This window comes from Vombatus ursinus, unplaced genomic scaffold (assembly GCF_900497805.2).
Source record: "Vombatus ursinus unplaced genomic scaffold, bare-nosed wombat genome assembly UNPS02014810.1, whole genome shotgun sequence".
Classification (NCBI taxonomy): Eukaryota; Metazoa; Chordata; class Mammalia; order Diprotodontia; family Vombatidae; genus Vombatus; species Vombatus ursinus.
Window position 1 is genome coordinate 1,449,638 of NW_020954588.1, and position 24,348 is coordinate 1,473,985.

The following is a 24,348-nucleotide window of genomic DNA, read 5'->3' on the forward strand; positions in this document are numbered from 1 at the left end:
GGTTAAAATATGAGTTGTTGGTCTGCATTGGTAAGGGGAAAGGTAGCTAGGTCAGTCAGTGGATAGAGTTCTGGGCCTGGAATCAAGAAGACCTGTATTAAAATCCAGCCTCAGACACTTATTAGCCGTGTGACCCAGGGCAAGTCACTTAACCTCTGCTTATCTTAATCCACTGGAGAAGGAAATGGCAAACTACTGCAATAATAGCATAGTCCACTGGGTCACAAAAAGTTGGACAGAACTGAATGACTGAACAACAACAAATTGGTAATATTGTTACCACATCTAGACATCCCCACATGAATTAAGTCACAAATATGGAACCTTCCCTCTGCCAATACTCACACCCACACCACACATACACACATATATACACATTTATAATGTAGCAATAAACACACAAAATATAATTGATAATTATATCATTTCAAATTAGCCATAAATTAAAAGGATGTCAACTAAATTCAAAGCCTCATCTAACCATCCTTGCCCAAGATGAACTTAATTCAACAAATGTTTATAATAATATCTACTAAATTTCTAGAACAGCTTAGGACCAGTTAGCATTTTCATGTGGATCTAAGTAGAATGTAATCTCCTCATGGTCTGGGACAATGCCCTAGACTTCTTTCTCCATAGTACATCACACAAATCTCAGCACACTTTGACTTAATTAAGAAATATTTGTTGATTGTCTCTGACGTATTATTTTGATGAGTTGGACCTTTAACCTTAGAATTCAGGCATATTTCAAATTAAGCTAGCCTGCATTTATAAGGCTTTCATGAATTGTTTGGAGAGTATACTTTTGACAAAATATTCCTTCCAGTGGTTTGTTTAGCTTTGTCAGAAGCAAAAATAATATTCTATGATTCTACACAGTACATTACCTTAGATATGATATCAGAGTGACAGGATCGTCTGGTGTTTAGAGCACTGGACCATGAAGTAGCAGAACTCGTGCAGCCATGGGCTGTGAAACCATAAATAAACACCTGATGCATTTCCAGAGCTGTTTTGCATTGTCCAGCTAAGAATTTCAAGCATTAAATTGTATTGAGCAACATGTTATCCAATTCAGCAAACATAGGACTTAGAGCTAAACAAGTTATTAGAATTATCTAGACCAAGGCCTTCATTTTATCAATTAGGAAACTGAGACCCAAATACATGAAATGACTTGCTCAAAGTCAGACAGGTAGTAAGTAGCAGAGTCACAATGTGGATTCAGATCCCTTGACTTTATACAAATAAGAACCTTTCTGAAGATAGGAACAGGTTTACTGATAGGATAGGCGGGACTGGTTAAGATCCACAGACTCAATAAATCCACCACAGTGAAGTAGTCTCAGAGGCAGGTCAGTTATGTGGTTTGAGATTGACAATTAGTGTGGCATTTGTAGATCTAGAGGACCTCCAAGCATCTTCAGGGGCAAAATGTTGTCCCTCATGTTGGTAATGCTAGAAGTATTTTTGTCCCTACTAGGCTAACGATTGATAGGGGTGTGAGGTGGCCTTAGTACATTAGTCATGCTGTGGACATGGAGCAGTGGAATCTCACATGGTCCAAGTATCAATGGTGGTTGTTTGATCAGGGAGCTCTGCCCCTCCCTTTCACTGATAAATAAACATCATGTTAGGTTGTGCAAGTTACTCAAAAGTACCAACAGTTGACACAGACATAGATTAAAAACAATAACAATGACACGAGATTATAAGCAACAGTAGATGTTAAACTCAGGCTAGAAAGTGAAGGGGAGGGTGTCATTACTTAAGACACCGGAGCAGAGAGAGTAGAAACACATAGGCCACACTATGGAAGAAGAGGAATGGTAGCCACAAAAAATGGGGACTAATGGGGTATGCCCTTCCTAGTAGATAACCTTCTCCTGAAGGCAGTCAACCTACTATTGGGGAAAAAAAATCACTAGTAAAATAGGGAACTACTCTTGACCTTGGAGCAGTCTCTTGTCTTAGCATCAATTCAAAACAAAGTACTTGGAGCAGGAAAACTAAATGGATTTGTTGGCAACATTTCCTAGGTGACAGCTAGATGGCACAAGGGGACAATACTGGGCTTGGAATCAGTAACACTCGAGTTAAAATCTTGCCTCAGGATACTCACTGAATGTGTGACCCAGGGCAAGTCACTTAATATCTTTCTGCCTCAGTTAAATAACCTGTAAAATGAGTATATCTCAAAGTCCTTTAAACCTATGAGTCTATGGTTCTTAAAGGCTGAGTACCCTGGACAAATATCAGGCCACAGTCTGAGAATCTATTCCTTTTTATTTACTATATGAGTTTGTTTCCTGGTCCCAATGAGAAAACTGCCCAACAAATTTAGTCATAGAACAGGCTAGACAATCTTTTTACTCTTTAAGAATCTGAGAATCCTTGGTTTGGGAATTATTTATGGAGTAATTTCTTTCTAGGCAGAAAAAAACTGTTTTGCTGAATTGAATTAAATTGGATTGCTTTCTTTCCCTTGATCCAGAATGGAAGAAATCATGAAATTGAATTGGGCATTATGGGATAATAGACTTTACAAATATTGCCTAACCATTCAAGACGAGTTCTAGTCATAGAGTTAGGACATCAGGATCCTTGTTCAGGCTTCATTACTAACTGGCTATGAGTACTTGGGCAAGCAATTCCACCTCTCTAGGTCTAAGTCCCTTATCTAGAAAATGAAAGGTGTTTTAGACAAGATGATTTATGTAATTCAGGCTGCCCTGTAGTGTTTTACATACTCCTGGCTTAGGTATGACTTCACACTGGTAGAGATAATAATTACTCACTGTCTCTATTTGAGGGGCAGATTTGAAGAGAAGAAACATTTTACTTTACTCCTTGGAGAGAAAATACAGATGGATTCCAGATGCTCTTTGTGGAAAGACTGGTAAAAAAAGGACTGACTTTAGAAGGCAGACATATTGAATCCCCTTTCTTAATGTTTCTCCTCTCCAGAGGCAACTTTAGCCCTTGCACAAATATTCATCATGTAATCATTCTCTGAACTAATCTAGAAACAATAACATGCAAAGCACTCCTGGACAACCCATGTTATGCTTGTAAGTGTTAAGATCTATGATTATAAGGATATGCAACAAATATGAATTTGAGAATATACATTTGTTATAGATAAGATTTAACCATTTAAAAAATCTCTCTTTTAGAATATTTGTTTCATTCCAAGCCTAATAAGATTATAAGTTCTATGAGGGTAGGAAATATATCATATTCTTTTTTAAATATTCCCTGAAAGGATATTGTGCAGTGTTTTGAAGATAATAAGTAATAAATATTTATTGATTTGAATTCATTTGGCATGGATAGAATCTACTGTCAAATGATCTTTCTGATTATTCTCTTTTCCTTTCACCATGCAGTATCTTCAAATTGTCTTCCTTCTTTACAACTATTTCTGATCAATTCTTTCTTTTCTGCCTTTCTCTCCCTTTTTTTATCTTTTTCTCTTTCCTCTCTTCCACTCCACTCTGCTGTACCAGGGTGAAGGGTTAAGGGTGGGGAGTTGGAATGAATTCCACCTATGAGATCATATCTCTCCGCTTTCTTGGATCATCACAGCATCCGACTTAAACATACAGATAAAGATTCAGCCCTCGTCAGTGGCTTTTCCACCAGTGGCTTTTCAACTCTAGTAAAGGTGTTCTGTTTTTCCCTAAAAAGTTAGGCAATGGATGACTAGGACATGAGTTTGACTCTAATACATATTGCAAAACTATATTCTTTCCCTTTGTGAGCCTTTAAGACATTTCTGAGAGTTAGTTTTCCATGGACATGAGAAGAAACCATATCTGTAGTTGTATGATATCTTATCATATTCTAATTCATTTGATTCATGAAGATTATTGACATTTTACTAGCTGTTTAGGAATATAATTTTGTTTTTTAAAAAAAGATAGTGTACTTCCAAGTCACATTATTTCACATAAATTATATCTGTTTCCTAATTTGGTTAATTGTAAGGGTCTGACCTGGGCCTACAACTAAGTAGCTAAAGGAAATCAAAGTGGAATGAATTTTTGATAGTACATAATGCTTTCAACAATCTTGAATAGTTTACCATCACACGCACACACACACACACACACACACACACACTATCTCCCACTGATTAAAAACTACAGTGAACCATATACTACCATGACTTTTTAAGAGTTAAAAGTATAAATAGCACAAAAAGACATTTTAAAAGACCATGGTAAGGATATGTATGTTACAACATGTTATTAATGGTAATTTGCAAATAAATGACATAAAAATATTATCTGAAGTGGATATGACAACAACAACAAAAAGAAATGGTCCAGGCATTCAGAATGAAAGACAACAGATGGTCAAAAAAAGTCACGTACTGGGGACTGTGAGGCATTAAATAAAGAAGGGAACCATCACTAATGTATTGGCCAGATAACCAATGGAAGATTTATGGGAACACAAGCATCTCCATCGGCAAGAGAGCACAGAGAGGTTAACGTCAGAATCACTGCAAGGAGCATCCTCAATGATGAAATCACAGGAACGTCAAAGTATCAAAGGCCTCACTATTGACACACTGATATACTGTATCTGTATATAAACATACGCATAGAGCACATCTGGCATTTACAGACAGTTCTTGCTTTATGTAAATTCACATTACACCAATTCAACTTAACATGAAGAATTCTGAAAGAAGTTTGAATGAAAATTCTGAATCAGGATCTGATTGAGCTGCTATCTGCAAAGATTACAGAAGAAGAAGAGGAAGCTTAGGAACCCAAGATTGAACCAAAAAGGTTCACAACAAAACAGCTGGCAAAAACATTTCATTATTTGAGTGAATTTTTTTCCTGTATTGAAAAGATGGATCCATTTGATGAAATCAATATTTCCAGATTTTTAAAAGTTCATAGATGAGTAGAGGATGATATTGCTTGCTATCATCAGATACATGAGAAAAAAAAAAGAACCACTGTCCAAACATCTCCCCATAACTTCACTAAAAATGTTGTACAATCATGACTAATGTGAAAATATGTTTAATAGCAATGTATATGTAAAGCCTATATCAGATTGAGCACCATCTTGGGGAGGGAGGGGGAGAAAATTAAAAACTCAAAAACTTATGGAAGTGAATGTTGAGAACTCAAAATAAATTAATAAAACAATTTTAAAACATGTTGTACAATCGCTAGTGATAAAGACTAAGTGCAATGGGGGGGAAGGGGAAACATACTGCACACTTATATTAACTTTACTGTACATTTATATGCATACTTTATCATTCACTATACTTTTTATTTCGTAATTCTATTTATTTCCATGGTAAATTACTTAATATGTCTGCACTTTATTATATTTTATGACTTGTGCAAAGGTATTGTTTCATATACCTTTGTTTTATAGGCTAGATCAAGTGGATGAGCTGGGGCAAATTCACATTACGTAAAAATTGCTTCACGTAGAGCTTTGTGGAATGATCCACTTACATAAAGCAAGAACCGTAGATACTCTTAGTAACAGTAATAATGACTAGAACTTACATAGCATGTTACAAATTTGTAAAGCACTTTGCAAAATATTATCTCATTTTATTCTCACAACAACCCTGGTAGGTAGGTGCTATTATTATTATTTCCATTTGACTAGCGAGGAAATTGAGGGAGACAGAGGTTAGTCATTCACACAGTGTTACCCAATTAGTAAGTATATGAGGTGGTTTTTGAACTCAGGTCTTCTTGACTCCAGGTCCAATTCTCAATAAATTGTACCACCTTTTCCTTAACTCACAGCTATAATCTGTGAATTCTCCCCCTATCACCTACCCCCCCAATTATTAGCATAAAGCTTCATGTGATTTGGGCACAAACTTTATTTATGATTCAATATGAAAGAAAATCTATGTATCATATCATCCAATGGCTTTTTAGTACATAATCAGAAAAACTTTAGTTTTTTTCTCATCATGACCTTGTTGGAATCTTGAGCTGCCAAGCCATAGTACCATTAAGATATCAGAAGGGTCATGGCTACCATGCTGGTCACTTATTGCACGGAAGTCCATAAGTCATAGAATCGTTGTATCTTAAAAATTACAGAATTTCAGTCTTGACACTGGATACCTTGTCTCTGTAATGACCCACCTTTCCCATCCTCATTTCACCCTAAAGATGATACAGGTTATTTAGGGATATAGTTTTCCCAGGTGTCATTCCAGCTTGGCCTCACTGTCTTCCCTCAGCCTCATGCTACACCACGTTCAACTTAGATTCTTATACTTGGCAAAGTTCATGTCCTCTAGAGATGATTCTTTGCTTGTGTGTGTGTGTGTGTGTGTGTGTTTTCTCCCTACATGCAACCAGATCTTCCAGCAACATCAGCTATTAAACTTGACTCCTTTGAAGTATGTCTACTAACTCAAGCTGAACAGCTGTGGTTTAATGCCAGCTAATGGCTGGCAGTTGGCCCCACTCCATTTGGACCTTTGTTCCCCTGGATGGTTTCTGCAGTGATCACCAGCTAGCCTCTTGTTGCCCACTAGTTTTTTATTCAAAAAGGAAACATTGGAACCATTCAGAATCTTTTCCTAAGTACATTTCCTTATAGAAAAAAAATCAAATTGATCCATTATTCATTAATTTATAGGACATTTATTTCTGAACAGTAGAGTGCCTGGTTCTATGGGTGATGCTAAATTAGGAGAAGATGTAGTTCCTGGCCCCAAGCAGCTTACCTTCTACTTAGGCATATAAGACATAGGGCTATGAAACCACCAGGAAGTAATAGCCAGTCAGTACATGGAATATCTCAAAACTGCTGGGAGGATAGAGCGTTGGGGACAACTTTGGATTAGTCATCTATAAAACTTAACTCTCCTGGTTGTCCTAGGGAAAAAACCTTTTTAAAAATGCTAGAGATATGAATTACAGACAATAATAAGTTAGCATCTGTATGTTTCAATGTTTGCAAAGTGCTTTACACACATTCTCATTTAATTTTCACAACAACCCCATGAGTGAGGTGCTATTATTATCCCCATTTAACAGATGAGAGAACTGAGATTCAGTGGGATTTAGTGACTTGGCTATGGCCATACCACTGGTAGTTGTCTGAGGTAGTCAGTCATTCAGTAAACATTTATTAAGTACCTACTATATACCAGGCACTGTGTTAATTGTTGGGGATACAAAAAGATTTAAAAGACATTCACTGCCCTCAAGGAGCTTATGGGGGAGACAACAAATAAATACATATGTACAAACAACCTATATGCAGGATAAATGGGAAGTGACTGGGAAATGGAAAGCGCTAGAATTAAGAGGGGTTGGGAGAGCAATCCTATAGAAGATGGGATTTTAGTTGATACTTGAAGGCAGCCAGGGAAGCAAAGAGGCAGATATGAGGAGGGAGAATACGGGAAAATGCCTGGAGGCAAGAGATGGACTATCTTGTTTAAGGAAGAGCAAGGAAGCCGATGTCACTGGGTTGAAGAGTATATGACGGGAAGTAAGATGCAAGAAGACTGGAGAGTCAGGAAGGGGCTAGCTTATGAAGGGCTTTGAATGATAAACAGAGGATTTTATATTCGATTCTCAAGTTGATAAAGAGAAACCAGTATTGGGAAGGGGGTGACAGAGTTGGACCTATGCTTTAGGAAAATCACTTTGGCAGCCGAATAAAGAGGATACATTGGATTGGGGTGAGATTTGAGAGAGGCAGAGCCACAAGAAGATTGTTATAATAATGTCATGAGGTGACGAGGGCCTGCACCAGAGTGGTGGCAGTGTCAGGGGAGAGAAGGAGGCATATTCAGGAGATGCTGCAAAGGTGAAATTGACAGGCTTTGGGAGTAGATTGGACATAGGGGAGTGGGAGATAGTGAGGGACGGATGATGATATCTAGGGTGTGATCCTGGGGGACTGGGGAGATGGTGTTGTCCTTGACCGAAATAGGGAAGGTAGGAAATAGGGAGAGTTTAGTGGAAAAGATGAATTCAGTTTTAGACATGTTGAGTTTAAGATATTTACTGGACATCCAGTTTGAGATGTCCAAAAGGCAATTGGTTATGAGAGATTGGAAAGTCAGCAGAGAGAGTAGGGCAGGAAAGGTAAGTTTGAGAATCTTCAGCATAGAGAGATCTTAATATCTAATGAGATTGCCAAGTGAAGTAGGAGAGAAGGAGAAGAAAAGAAGGCTCAGAATAAAAACTTGTGTGATGCCAGTGGTTGGAGGGAGGGAGCAGGGTGAGTATCCAACAAAGGAGACTGAGAAGCAGGCCAATAGGTAGGAGGAAAACCATTCAAAAGTAATGTCCCCCAAAGTTAGAGAGAATAGAATATCAAGAAGAGTGACCAACAGTATCAGATGCTACAGAGAGGTTGAGAAAGAGAATTGAGAAAAGGCCATTGAATTTGACAAATAAGATGTCATTGGTAACTTTGGAGGGAGCAGTTTCAGTGGAAGGATGAGGCTGAAAGCTCGATTATGAGCAGTTAAGAAGAAAGTGAGAGGAGAGAAAGTCAAAGCATCTATTTTGGATGGCTTTTTCAAGGAGTTTGGCCACAAGAGGCAGAGGAGATATTAGGACAAAAAGTAATAGTGATGGAAGGATCCATTGAGGGATTTTTGAGGATGAGGGAGACATGGGCATACTTGTAGATAGCAGGGAAGGAGGCAGTAGACAGGAGGAGATTGCAAAGAAATGATAAAGTAGGGACAGCAGGGTGGGGGGCAATCTGTTGGAGGAGCTTGGATGGAATGCCACCACTTGTACAGGGAGAGGGGTTTTGCTTTGACAAGGCCACTTTTCATGTGAGATAGGAGGAAAGGAGGAGATATAGACTGAAGGAATCTGAGTGACAGGAAATATAGAAGAGGGGGAGGAAAAGTAACTAAAGCTGAATGTCCTCAATTATTTTTTTGTAAAGTATGAGGCAAGATTCTTCATTGAAAGGGTAGAAGAAGGGGAAACCATGGTATATTTGAGAAGGGATGAAAAGATTTAGAAAAAAGATTTGCCACTATGGACAGTAGGACAGTGAGTTGATAAGGGAGTGATCGAAGGATTGTCCAGCAGCAGTGAAGGCCCAGTTGAGGTTGTATACCACAAATTAATAATGGACCCAGTCAAAATAATTGTGTGATTTTCTCCACCTTCATATAGTAACACATGTAAAGGAACAAAGACAGCAAAGGGTAGGAGTAAGGCTTGGGAGTGCAATTGGCAATAGGATAAGGCAGAATTGGAAGTCAGTCTTCCTAATTTCATGTCTAGCCTTCTAATCACTTATTGCCATTGTTATTCAGTTGTTTCAGTCATGTCTGACTCTTTGGGACCCCATGTGGGGTTTTCTTAGCAAAGATAAGTGGTTTGGAGTGGTTTGCCACTTCTTTCTCCAGTTAATTTTACAGATGAGGAAACTGAGGCAAACAGGGTTAAGTGACTTGCCCATGGTCACTTACTAATGTTTGAGGCTGGATTCAAACTCAGGTCTTCCTGACTCCAGATCCAGTGCTTTATGTATGGTGCCACCTAGATTAGAAGGGCTTAGAAAGGCTTCTAATCATTACATCATGCTTATAGTATGGCATAGATTACCCACAGGAGTATTGGGGAAAACCAAAGAAAGCAAAATCCAAAGTGAGCCAGTAATTAATGATGCCAATAAGAGCAGACTTCTTAGAGATGATGATACTTGTGCCTGTCCTTGAAGAAAATTACAGAATTGGGATTGGTTAGAGAAAGGAGAAGGACTTCTGAAAAGGCTACCTTCCAAGGTCATGCAGAAGACCAAAACACCAATGATTACATTAATCCCAACTTCACAGATTCATTGCACCTTTGGATAGCGCTTCACAAGTTGATCGCCACCAATTTTTGCTTTCATATTACACATCACTCCCCTCTGTGAACATTACTGCACAGTTAAACTGGTCTTATTGTTGTACCTCATACACGTCACTCTTATCTCCTGCCTCAGTGCTTTTGCATTGGATGTCCTCAACTCCTGGAATCTATACCCTTCTCACCTCCATCTGGTAGCATTTCAGTTTCCCTCAAGTCTCAGTTCAGTTGCCACTTTCTACAAAATGTCTTTCTTGATCCCATCAGCTGCTCGTTCATCTCCTGTTCTATCTTCTTGTATCCATTTAGTATGTGCCCATATACATTGTTTGTGGTTTTTCTCCCCTATTTTGACTGTAAGTTCCTGGATGGCTAGGATTAAATTACTTTTGTTTTTGTGTTTTCCGCTCCTAGCATATTACCTGGAACATAGTAGGTACGCAATAAAATTTTGTTACTTAGTAAATTACCCTTGGTGTGCTAGTAAAGAAAGTGTGGTTAAAAACATGGTTCTTCATTTCTATTTGGAAGAATGTATTGTACAATTCTTTATTTAAGTCATTCTTAACAGTGCTATCCAGAAACCAAAGGCTCTGTCCTTTTCTATTTGTATCTCTATTGCTTAGTACTGTTTTCAGTACACAGTAAGAGACTAATAAATGCTTTCCCCTTCCATTTCCTCCCAGGTAGGGGATGAAAGGTCTGTAAGATCCTCTCTAAGAGGAAAGGCTTCAGTAATGGGGCCAATGATAGAAAAGGACAGCCAGCTGTGCACTAGCCTAGCTAAAATAGTGTCATCACCAAAAGTTTGGTCACCACATCATGAATTCTTTGGGCCACAGTAATGCACCAAGGTATTCTTCTATGGTATAGAAGAGTTGTGATCTCTCTCAAAAAAGGGAATACCTATGGTGATAAGCTCTCAGATCTCTAAAGTATTGAAATATATCATTAGGCAGATGATTCTGAATATTTGTTTTTTGGTGCTTGTATAGGCAGGATGGGTTAAAAATGCTGGAGCTCTGGGACTTTTCTACTTTTGACAATAGCATAGAATTGATGCAATGCAAAAGACAAAGATTTCCTGTCTTCTCTTTCCCTAACATAACTGTGTAGCATTACATCCATCTATCATCTAGTTTATCCATATAGAAATCTGTCTCAAAAAAAAAATTTTGTAGGCATTGGTAATAGGCTAAATTTCCTGTGTGGAAATGGCTTTCTTAAAACATGTTTGGGTTACTCATGAAATCTGGGGATGTTTCAGCTACACTCTGCATGCCAGAAAATTCTGGACCTGTTTGCAACACATCATTTTGCCAAAATCCCACCTCCAGCAGACTGTTGTAGCTCATCAGAATTCTGCTCTTTTCATGCTTGAAGAAATAACCAAAAAAATGGGAAAAATACAAATTGTATTGAAAATATACAATTAATAGAAGATAACTATATTTTTATCTGTACCCACTAGAAAGTCAGTACCAATCAATTAATCATTAAAATGGTTTCTGTGTATTAATATCTAAGCTCTTAGTTTAAATAAATCTGAAATCACATAAAATCCAATGAACAGGAGTCTTAGTAATTGCCTGATCTAGTTGTCATGAAACAATTATGGCATGGTCAAATTCATGTTACCTGAAGACCTGAGTTCAGGTGGGGGATGATTATTTTTCCTGTCAGTCAGTTTGTTGCCATCATGATTTTTATTGTTTCATTTTCTTGGATATCTGTCCATTGATTTTAAGATAATCTGAATTTTGATGTAGATGGCTAAACTGTTCTACCTAGCTCTTGAAAGCTATCCTTAATGATGCCTTTTAAAATGACCCCCCCCAATTCATCAAACATTTATTAATCACTCACCACATGCTGAGCATTGTTCTAAGTCGTAGGTGAGCTAAAAGTTTAAATAAGATAGACCCTCATCCTCACAGAGTTAGTGGCCCGGGCCCCCTGGAAGTCCCTGAGGCCTTTTGAGGGTACAGGAGGTTAAAATTATTTTTATAATAATTCTAAGATATTTTAATTTCTAATGCAATAAATATTGATAGATTCCTTCCACATAAACCAAAGCTCTTTGGAATATCCCCAATAATTTCTTTAAATGATTTTTTTTATTTTTAGGCAATGGGGGGTAAAGTGACTAGTCCAGAGTCACACAACCCCAATCCTTTTTTTTTAAAGAATAAAGGGATCTTGACACCAAACAATTTGAAAACCACTGGTCTGGGTCAATATGGGATATGGAAAACAAACTGTTTACATATGTCCCACATCAGAGACTCTGGTCTAGAAGAAAAAAAAATAAAACCATAGTTTTCAATGTTTGAGTAAGGTCCTTTTATTAGTGAGAGATGTGGAAAAATGCAATCACAGAATCAATTGTTTTAGCTACTTTTAATGATTTCTGATAGAGCTTTATGTATTTTTCTTACTAACAGTTGCCCCCATCCTATGCCCTATAGCATCTAGTGGAATGGGGCAAGCTTTCTACCTATAGGGAGTTCATTTACAGAAATAGTCTGGGTGCAGTGGTACTCAGGAGGCAGGATAGTCCATTAGGAAGAACTCTGGATATAAGATCAGAAAAAAATGACTTCTGAATCTCAGCTTTACTTCTTACCACCTTTGTTACCTTGAGCAAGTTACTTCCCTGTGAACCATATTTTTCATATTTAGAAAATGAGAGGGATTTTCTATTGATGGAAGGGATCTTAGAGGTTGGGTAGACCAACAGGATCATTTGAAAGATGAGAAAACCGGGGCAGCAAGGTGGCGCAGTGGATAGAGCACCGTCCCTGAAGTCAGGAGGACCTGAGTTCAAATCCGGCTGCAGATCAAACACTTGACACTTACTAGCTGTGTGACCCTGGACAAGTCACTTAACCCCAATTGCCTAAAAAAAAAAAAAAGATGAGAAAACCGATGCTCATAGAGCTAACGTGTTTTCCTCAGTGCCAAAGGCCATCCAACGTGGAAGCAGAACTCATGTCTTCTGAAGCTTTCTCACAGCTTTAAGTCTATGATCCTAAGAAGTGAGTTCATGGACCTTATACTCAGGATTTTGCAGAACAAAAGCATTAGTGTTCTTCTAAGATATGAGCAATTTACTGTAAAATTCCATCATACTGATATTGATTTATGCAAAATAGCACATAATCCAAAGCCACTGCAATTCCTTTATATATTAGTTTCCCCAGTCTTCTTCAGTAACAATAAGAGATAATTCACAATCCCCTGGGATTTATTTTAACAATATTTTTTTGGTGCTTCCTATCAATATCAGAAATAATTTACCAATGAAATTTTTCCTTGAAGTTTTACCCAAATTCATATTTAAGAAGTGTGTCTCATAGAGAACCAGAGAACTTTTTCAGGAAGACAACGTAAATATACTGATAAAAATAATTTGAATTATCTTGTTTTAGAATATTACAGAAGTTTCTTTCATTTCTTCCTTTCTCTTTTCTCTTCCTTCCTTTCTTTCTCCTTCCTTCCTTCCTTCCTTCCTTCCTTCCTTCCTTCCTTCCTTCCTTCCTTCCTTCCTTCCTTTTCCCAGAGTTATGATACATTGTTGAATGAATGTTAGACGTGTTAAGTGTGTCTAAATATTGGGAAACATTTAACAAAAAATAATAAAACATAGATAATGTTAATATGTGGGTTTTCCAAGTCAATGTGCAGCCCACAGGAATCCTTATTATGGTTTAGTGGCCCCTGCTTGTATTCGAGTTTGATACCACTGTTGTATTTAACCCTGAGGAAGAAAATTCCTTCTACCAACGCAGATTAACAAACTTTCTGCAACATACAGTTTTAGAAAATCCTTTGAGGTCATAGAGATGTTAAGTGACTTGCTCAGAATCACACAGCCAGTGACTGAACCCACCTATTCCTGGTGCCAATACTTGCTCTCTATCTGTCATAGCACAATGCCCCCACAGAGAACATAGACCTGGAAATAACACTAAGCAGAGTCTAATATTAAGAGTTGAAATGCCATCTATATTGACATAAATTTGATCAAATGCACATGCTAATCACATCACTACCTTAAATTAGGGTGATACAAATGTGCCAGAGTTTTGAGGAAGTAAAGGGATAGTTAAAAAGGAGCAGGGAGGGCTTTCAGAGATCAGGAATGGTAAATCTATCATTTCTAAAGTCACAAAACTAGAAAGGGGAACCTGGAAATTGTCATGGTGCATTAAAATCAGTGCCTAACATATACTACTACACTTAATCAAAGTGTTAACAATTTGTGCTCTAGAGCATTCTAAGAGAGAAGTTGTAATGGAAGGCACTTTCAGTGGGGACTTGAAAAACTGGTCCCAGGAAGTCAGCCAAATAAATACAAATGTAGATGTTCATGAGATTCTTCAATCTGAAGTGTCAGGGTAAAGAGCCAGCTGGGAATGAGGGAGATTTTATTGTGTCTCCATTTTGGCCAGAATTTCTAAGGACATGGTGTCCTGTGGGTGTAAAAAAAAAAAAAAAAGAAAGAAAAAAAAGAGAAACAATCTCCCCAGGCAGGTTTTCCAGGCATGTTGCTACATGAGAGTGGCTCTTACTATCATTAATGACAAAACAAATGTGAAATTCAATGCCTTGATGGTAATAAGTAGAATTGTATATGATTAACCTTTAGAAAGCATTTTTCTTGGAATAAAGATCCCAGGTACCAACTAGAGAATTTAGGGATCCTTACAGGCAAAAGCTTTGTTTTTGAAAACAAAATGAAACAAACCATCTAAAGTTCAGCAATAATTGAGATAGGCAACTAGGTGGCCCAGTGGATGGAACACTGGGCTTGGAATCAAGAAGACTCATTTTCCTAAATTCTAATCTGGCCTCAGACCTTTACTATCTGTGTGACCCTGGGCAAGTCACTTAATCCTGTTTGTCTCAGTTTCCTCATCTGTAAAATGAGCTTGTGAAGGAAATGGCAAATCACTTTTGTATCTTTGCCAAGAAAACCTGAAATGGGCTCATGAAGAGTAATACATGACTGAAATGACTGACGCAACAACAACAATAACTAAGATGGTACAGTAAAAAGAAGACAGCCTTTAAACTCAGAAGATCTGAGTTCTACGCATGTCTCTATTATGGTACTTTCTATCTGTGAGATCTAGGACAACCCACCTAATCTTTCTTCACCAGATTCCTCATCTGTAAAGTACTGAGTTTTACCAGATGACCATTGAGGTTTCCCCCAACTTTTGATCAATGATTCTCTTGCTGGCAATGGGTTCTGATTCTGGTGTTTTAACCTTGAAAGGCAGAAAAAAAATGATGAAATGGAGGAAGTGCTATTTAAAGTAAACATCTGAAATGTAAGCAGATGAACAACTACCTCCCTATGGTAGAAGTGCCTGAATTCATCCCTTCCTTCTTTTTATTACTGAATTAAGTTCAGTTAACTTGAATATGTTGGCCACAAAAACAAAAAACCTTTTAGAATAAAGTTACGGTAAAAGTATGTAATTGAATTATTGATTTCTAGATCTCCTTTAATAAGCATTTTAAAATCCCATTGTGGGATAGCATAAAAGCATACATTTAGCTCTTGGTATCGCTGGTCCTCCTCTGTTCCAAAGAAGCTCTGTTTGAACTATTGTGTAGCCTCCCAGAGTCTCAGAATATTGGAGATGTAGAACTCCAAGCTTTTCTATCATCCAGTTTATTTGGAGCTAGTGAGTAGTGTCCAAGCAACAGTCTTATGTTTCAGACTAAGACTGGATCATTAGGGAAATCAAGATCAGGTCCTAACATTAGGTAGTTAAGTCAAAGGAGGTCTCAGAAATCCTCTGAGTTAAAGTATCCATTAAGGACTCTTGTGACTGAAGTGGACAGATACATTCCAGTTTTATCTGGTCAAAAGAATGACCATCATTTTCCATAGGGGGTTACAAGATCCATAGACAGGACATTCTGTATCTTTCTCCCATGTACTGTGTTGTCCTCTTGATCCATTAACCGGTAAGGACCAGTGAGGAAGAGTGGTATGGTGAAAAATCCACTGTAATTAGAGACAGAAGGCTAGCCTGCCTTTGGGTAAGACAGATAATTGCTAGCATTTATAAAGTGTTTCGAGATCCAAAAATATTTTTATATGTAATTTCCTTTGGTCTTTACAACAAATCTGTGAGATAGGTGCTTTTATCATTATCTCTTTTTGGAGAGATAAGGAAAATAAGATTTTGAGAGGTTAAGGGATTAGTCAAGGGTCACACAGGTAGAGAATAAGTGAGGATACAAACTCAGGTCTTCCTGGCTCCAAATCCAACACTTATTTTCCTGAATTCAAATCTAGCCTCAGACGCTTACTGGCTATGTAACCCTGGGCAAGTCACTTAACCATGTTTGCCTCAGTTTGCTTATCTGTAAAATGAGTTGGTGAAAACAATGACAAACTAATCCAGTATCTTTGCCAAGAAAACCCCAAATAGAGTCATGCAGAGTCAGTCATGACTGAAAAAAGACTGAACAACAACCACAACTATGCAAAGCACTATGGAAGGGACTTTGAGGAATAGAAATAATTTAAAAAATGGTTATTGATTTCTAGGAGAGTATAGTCTAATAAGGGAGTGGGATAAAACATGAACAGAAATATAAGGTGAGCTTTGACCTTGGTCATAGTAGGCAAGAAGAAATTTATTGTTTGTGTAACTTCACCATAAACACAAACTGTTGTCAGAATTCATAATAAGTGCTGAAGGATGAGTTTATGGAGAAATTAGGACTTGAACTAGACCTTGAGGAAAGAGAGAGAGTTGAGTCAGCTCTTGGAGGGGAGAAGGGAATGGATATCTTAGGCCCAGCAGAGATGTGTAGACAGGCTAAATAGGAGGCTTCAAGGTGTATAAATAGGCTGAAAATCTGTCTGGATGAAAGGGTTCAAGGAGGGATATAGCAGAAAGTCAATCATTTTGGAAAGATAGGCTGGGAACTAATTATAGAGGGCTATAAACTTTCATAATGAAGGGAGATAAACAGCAGAATGGGGAGTACATCTTTTCAGACAAATTTATGTGCTGCACCTGTTGTCTGGTGCACAGAAACAATATCTTTTTCTTTTATTTTTCATTCAAAAATGTGAGATTTGAGGGGAAAGATTGGAGGAAGAAAATAAAAAGAAAAAAAATAACTTTAATCCTAATCCAGAATCTCAGAGTTGGGAAGGACCTCATAGACCGTCTAATACATCTTACTTGATTTCACAGAGAAGCTATGAAGACCCATCTTAGGGTATCTTTCTGCCACAATGTTTAAACTGTGTGGTGGTGATTGCGGTATTTTGTAACAGTAAGAGGCAATGTGGAATAAGTAGATTAAGAACCATTCTTGAAGTCAGGAAGACCTGGGTTCAAATTGTGCTTCTGATCCTTAATGTGACCGAGGGGAAGTTACTTGACTTCTCAATGCTTCCTGGGTACCTAAATAGCAAGGTACAGACAGGCTAAAACAATTTATTTATTCTAAAGAAAAATCCTTTGAAAAAAATCTCTCTCTCTCTTTCTTTCTCTCTCTATCCCCGTCTCTCCTTTTCTCTCTCTCCCCCCTCTCTCCCTCCCTCTATCTCTTCCCCCTTTCTTCCCCCTATCTCCCCCTCTCTCCCCCCTCCCTCTCCTTTTCCTTCCTCCCCTCTGTCTGTCTCTGTCTCTATCTGTCTCCCTCTCTCTCTCCCTCCCTCCCTCCCTCCCTCCCTCTCTCTCTCTCTCTCTCTCCCTCTCTCTCTATCATTTAGATTTGGCAAAGGTTCATCACTACCTGTAAAGGTAATTTAGGGGCTGAAAATTATTTCCCTGCCTTTCTTTTTATAATTCAGAATAAATGCATTTGCCAGATCTAGCAGATAATACCTTCTTTACAGAGACCATTATTGAAATTGAAATTTCAAAGTAACAGGTGGACCACTTTCAAGATGATCAGTATTGCTAGTTAATTCTATTTCAGAATGATCAGGAAATATCACACTGGAAAGAAAGCTCATCCCATTTCATTGTTTCCAGGTGTCAAAATTGTGTAGTAGCTAAAGCAATACAAAGCAAAATAGAATTAGATTTTGATATAGTATCCCCTTTCAGTTTCCAAACTGTACTTATATTGTTCTAATGGAAAATTTGGGGAAATAGAGGTGGTGAGAGTTGCTTTGTAGTGCTAACGTTAGGAGATAGGCAACTTAAAGAATAATAGAGTACTCCAAATCAGCTACAGAATAGCAAATTTCAATCATTTGCATGCATCTTCTCCCTATACCCATGGAATAAATCCGTTATTCTGTCACAAAGGTGGATAAAAAACTGACATTCTGATGCATAGAAGACAGTGATGCATGTCTATATTTTAAAATTAATTTTAAATTTCAGAGGCTTCATTGGAACTTTTGCATATTTTCCATCCAATAACTTTTTGCCTAGTTCCAGAGCTGAAAGTCCCCTACCCCCATCCCTTGCTGAAATGATGTATACTGGATATACTGAGCTGGAGTTAGTTTATCTGAAGCTTGAAAGAGTTTAGCTGTGGCAACCTTCTGAGGCACAGCTTTCTCTAAGGCTACCTGTGTCTTTTCTGTAGTCTCTTTAATGGCTTCTTCATCAGGTCTTTGCAGGTCTGGGTTATCGGCATTCACATATTGATACCTACACTATACCTGATTCAAAGCTAGTTTATAAGGAGAATTAGGTTGTTTTGTTTTGTTTTCACTTATTGCTGTAAGAGGCAATGGAGAGAGTGATAGGCATGAACTGAGAAAGTCACTTAACATTTCTGTGCCTCAATTTCCTTACATGTAAAATGGGGAAAAAATGGGACCAAAATATCAGGTGTATCAACTATCAAATGTGATATATTTAATGAGTATGAGATGTAATGAGATACACCTTATTGTATGTAAAATGTTTTGTTAACAATAAAGCACAATGTAAATGTCAGCTGTTATTTATTTGTCTTGATGAAGGGAGGTGTCATACCAAGAAAATCACAGGTCCATGGCATATTGGCATGAGCTTCCTGTTGTTTATCAATCTGGATATGCCAGGTGGTAAGAAAGCCCATCAGCAGAGAAAATAAGTCCTTGAGAAGGGAAAGTAGTGTAAGATTGAAAAAGATGTGGAGAAGGCATATCCCAAGGGGCATTTGGATACATTCTCTAAGAAAGTTTCTGCCCATTGTCATGGGTGACAAGTCTGGATAAGTGGAGCAAGAAGGGAACCCAATGGTTGATAAAGATTTTAGGCTTAGTGTATGAAAGTATAAGGAAATGAGAGAAGTTGGGAAGAATAAAAAATCAAATATCTACTATATTGATAGAGCTATAGAGATGGCAAATGGCCTCACCGTTATTGTTGTCATTTTGGCCCTTTCCTACTTGAATTAGTAAAGCTAACATGAAGTCCTTTTGAATCAAAACAAGAAAAGAAACAACATAAAACCTCTAAGCCCAACCCACCTCTCCAAAATTTATGGACTCTTTTCCTCTTTACCAGAGCCGACTATGGCTCTGCTATTAAAAATTATGATTGAACAGATGACCCCATTATGCTATATGCACCTCTATTGATCCCCAGAGAGTGTTTGCAAATACACAGAGATAAAAGTAATTCATTGTTATGATAATAGAGACATAAAGGTCATGCAGCAGGCAGGTAGGCAGAAGATATTTATTAATGAAATGTGTTTTTCTAAATGAAACACCACAGTTGCTGAGCAGCTGTTTTGACGTCCAAGTGAGCGATTCAGGCAAACAAATGAAAAACAAAAGAAGCAAAGCTCACTTGAGAAGAGATGTTAGTAGATTTGGGAAACACTTATAAGATTCTTTGTACTCAAACCTATTGTGCTTAATTGTTCCTTTCCCTCTTTTCCTCCCTTTTCTTTTATCAAGCAGTATAGATAATTGAACTGGTTTCCAAAGACTCCAGAGAGTAGCAATGCACAGAGCACCAACATGGAAATTCAAGGGTTCATTCAAACAAGCCCTCAGAAATAGAGCCCTCTCTCCTTTTTACTAGTAGGCAATATTGATGATTCCCCTACGTAGGGAAGGTTTTAGAGGTTGGCTTCAGTTATAGATTTTATTATGATTCTGCTAGGAAGTCAATAATTAATGATGGCAGAAATTTATTAAAATGAGTAAAATGAGTAAATAAAATCATACAATTTAAAAGAATGATACTGCATTCTTCTGAAAAGAGAAATTAGTAGAGAATGGAAATTCCTTCATGCATGAATCATCAGTGCTACTCTTCTGCTGAGAGATATTCAGTGTCTCCCTATTCTCTTGAATTCAAACCCTTTGGTAATTTGTTACCATCTTACCTTTTCAGGTTTATCTTATACTTCCTCCCTTCATTCAGTCTAAACCAGACAAATTGAACTAATCTCTGTCCCTCAGACATGCCCAGAATTCTCTTGATGCTGTGTTTACTCCCGTTACAACTTCTCTTGGAATGTCACCCCTCTGCCTCTTCTTCTGAAGTACTATCCGTCCTTGAAACTCCAATCCCTCTCCTGCAAGCCATCCGTGGTTCCTTTTGTTAGTGATGACCCTGTCCCTTGGACTCATAAAGTGTTGTTTTGCAAATCTCTAATGAACTTATCATACAATACTGTTTGTTTAGTCATCTGCATTAATGTCTTATCTTGTTTTGTTGTTGTTGTTCATTCATTTCAGTCATGTCCAATTCTTTGTGATCCCATTTGGCATCTTCTTGGCAAAGATATTGGAGTGCTTTGCTATTTCCTTCTCCAGATCATTTTACAGATGAGGAAGCTGAGACAAATAGAGTTAAGTGACTTGCCTGGGGTTATACAACTGGTAAATATCTGAAGCCAGATTTGAACTCATGAAGATGAATCTTCCTGTTTCCCGGTCCAGCACTCTATCCACTGTACTACCTAGCTGCCCATCTTACCTCATACCAGACTTTTAATGTTCAAGAACACAGAGAATCTAACTTATCTAAAATCCATATCTTCTGTAGTGCCTAGCATAGTTTGCATTGCTTTGCTCAGAGTTGATATTGAATAAATACGTATGAGTGTGTTTTTATATATTTACGTATATATATATATATACACACACATATGTAGGTATATATATGTATGCATAGAATACATGTATACATATACATACATATATATGTATATCTTTCAGTGTAAGTTTACTATCTCTTTCAATGACTACATTTTGTCTCATTTCCTTCCTTGCTTTTCCCCACTCTCACATACTCTTTAATTTTTTTATTTAAAGTTTTGACTTCCAAATTCTATCCCCTCCCTGAGATGGTAAGTAGTCAGATGTAGGTTATATGTGTATAATTATGTAAAACTTTTCCATATTAGTCATTTTGTACAAGAAGACTTGAATAAAAGAAAAAAATGAAAGAAAGGAAAAAATAGCATGCTTCAGTCTGTTCTCATATACCCTTTTGAGAAAATAAAATAAAATAAGGTCAATTGACTTTAAGAGAGGATAGAACATATCTTCAGGCTAACAGCAACTGTCATTTACTTGTCAGGTCAGGTAAATAAGTATTTAATAAGTTCCTACTTATTGCAGACACTGTGCTAAGTGCTGAGGATACAGTTCCTACTCTCTACATATGGAAGCATTAAGGATTTCTCATCATTGATCACCTCTCAAAACTAAACAAGAATGGTTTTACTAATTGCCTACATCTTATGGGGAAATTCCCTCTTTGTTCCTGGGTTTTGGTGAAGTATAAATGAAGACACCTATTTTCCCTCCATTTGGCCCCACTCAGTGATGAGTTTCCCTTTCATTAAGTGCTTTAACATATTTGCAATGTGGTTGGATATCCTCTAATGGCTCATTGTGGAAATAGTAGCTATAAAGGATTTTGTTTTCATCTTTGTTTTGTTTTACATTTTTATGGTTATTTGTGTGTTTGGGGAACGAGAGCACTTGAAAAGAACCACAGCTTCATTAGAACCTCAATGAACCATGAGGAAATCCTTTTCATTATGAGCAAAGAGTTTGAAACAAACAAATTTATTTTGATAGAGCAGGACCTACAATTGCACAAATCAATGTCTGAAATTTGGAACTCATATCCCTTAGCCATGATTTAGCCAGTAGGCTCAGGAGATCAAGTGCTGGGCTTTGATTCAGGAAGATCTCAGTTCAAATCTTACCTCCAATGCTTGGTGGGCAAGTTTCTTAACTTCGGGCTGCCTCAGTTTTGTCATCTGGAAAATGAGGATAAAAATAGCACCTATTCCCCCATGGGTTTTAGTGAGGATAAAGTGAGATAATATTTGTAAAGTACTTTGCAAATCTTAAAGTCTTATATAAATATTGATAATTATGCTGATGATGATACTGATGCTGCTGCTGATGTCAGGGTTTCCCCCCCCCCCGCCCGTATTGTCAATTTGGTTGTGAGAATGTCTTCACAAAGAGATATAGACTTCTCAGTGGAAGTGGCCATATAGGCTAAAGGCTTATTAAATAAGTTGGGTGGATGTTTGATGAATGATTTCTTGCACAAATAAAACCTTGTAAATGGGACAGAAGACATATGTGATGTAAGATTTAATCTTGTCTCATTTAAACTAAATGACACCTTGATATCTGTTCTCTTCCAGTGTGTTCCTGTTATGTTTCAGGTGTAGAAAATTTGACATTACGGGGGAAAAAAAGATAATTTCACTTTTAGACTTTTCTCCATTTAATTGTAAGTTTATGATTGTTAGGTAAGAAAGTGATCTTTTATGTTAACAGTCAATCATAGAGTTAATCTATGAATTCTATGAGAGTTCTTTCATGTGGGTATGAGGTGCAGTCTAATTTCTACTTTCCATACTCTGTGGTTAGATGAAGACAGTAGAGGTTAGAGAGAGGAGTTTATGGAAACAAATGCTCTACAATGCATTGAATGGTCACTTAATTCAAATGGAGTCACATCCAGGAAGTACAACCCTAATAGGTATCCATCTTTCTTTGGCACACCTGCCAATCCAAATCCATGAATATTTGTTTGGAGGGCATTTTACATGTTGGTCTGTTGAGATTTTAAATGCTTTGAAATATAAAATATTCAACTTTGAAGTTTTCAACACTGGAAAACTTTCAAGTCTAATGTGTCTAAGCTGGGAAGGGCTGATCTGTGTTCCTCCAGTCAGACTCCTTTTCCCAAAAAAAGTTAAATTGCACCTTTGGCTTCCATTTCTTCACATCATCATATCCATCCACCTCAGAATAGTCTCTCTCAAGTCTCTCCAGGTGTCTTACAAACTGTTTCATCTGTCTGTGAGCACTTTGGGCTCCATTTGAATACTGAAGACACCCCTCTTCTCCTCAATCTTTTCTTTGATGACACTCATAGCCTATTTGAGGACGGACAAACCTATTCTCTCTAGGTTGTAGTAGTCATCACATATTGAGGCAGTGCTATCAGGTTAATATTGATGGACATATTTTCTGTGGAACAATTCAAGCCTACTCTCAGAGCTTCTTTCAAGCATCAATACCTCACAACCACAATAAGCCACTTCAATATCAGCTTGGATTTTGACAGCTTATGGTGTCAAGCGCCTATTTATATTATCCATCAGCCTTTCATCTTCATTCAAATCCAGTCCATGCAGGATTGAAGGGTCTGAGACTGCGTGTTTAAATGTATCATAGGCATCACATCCTGGGCTTTTGTACTTGCCATCAAAGACCCAGGCAGTTCTCTGGAACAGGCTTTCCAGCTGCTCATTCTTATTGTATTCTAACAGCTCAACAAGATGACAAAGGATGCTATAAACAGTTTTGGATTTGGTGAATTGGTCTTCACATTTGATTGCTTCTTCTGGAGACACTCTTATTTTTGACAAATCAATAAATCCTTTTTTTTGTCCACTCTAATGCCTATCACACATTCATTTCTGCCAATTCAGATGATTTTGTTAATGGAGTGAATATGTCTTCTAGACAGCTCACCAAGAAGAATCATGTTCTCAATATTGTTGTATTCTAATAGACTGGCATAAGCTCCCATTTCATCATGGACCATACATTCACCATAATCACATCTTCCATTTCAGGAAATTTGCATTGGCAGAATCTAGAACTTGGTCCTGTCATTCTTAAGTACGTATATACCGGTTCCCCACACTGCTCTCTACCCTGTAGGAGATGCCTAGAACTCTGGCTGCACCAGACCTAACCATAGCTGCCACTTCTTCTCCTCAGAGTGTGTTAGGAGTCATAGTATTTTGATAATATTCAAGCAATGAGTTGGGGCAGTAAGTGGTGAAATGGATAGAGCCCTGGGCATGGAATCAGGAAGATGCATCTTTACTAGCTCAAATCCAGACTCAAACTCTTGCTAGCCCTGTGACCCTGGCCAAGTCACTTAACTCTGCCTCAGTTTCCTCATCTATACAATGAGCTCAAAAATGAAGTGGCAAATCACTCTAGTATCTTTACCAAGAAAACCCCAAAATGGGGCCATATATATACAGTCAGACA

General features: G+C 37.7%; 1 protein-coding gene and 1 pseudogene across 1 annotated transcript in view; one reads left to right on the forward strand and one right to left on the reverse strand.

The window, feature by feature from the left end:
- NYAP2 (neuronal tyrosine-phosphorylated phosphoinositide-3-kinase adaptor 2) overlaps positions 1 to 24,348 on the forward strand; it is a 252,409-nt gene that overhangs the window by 44,750 nt on the left and 183,311 nt on the right. The window lies entirely within an intron of this gene.
- LOC114053027 lies at positions 22,975 to 23,961 on the reverse strand (annotated as a pseudogene).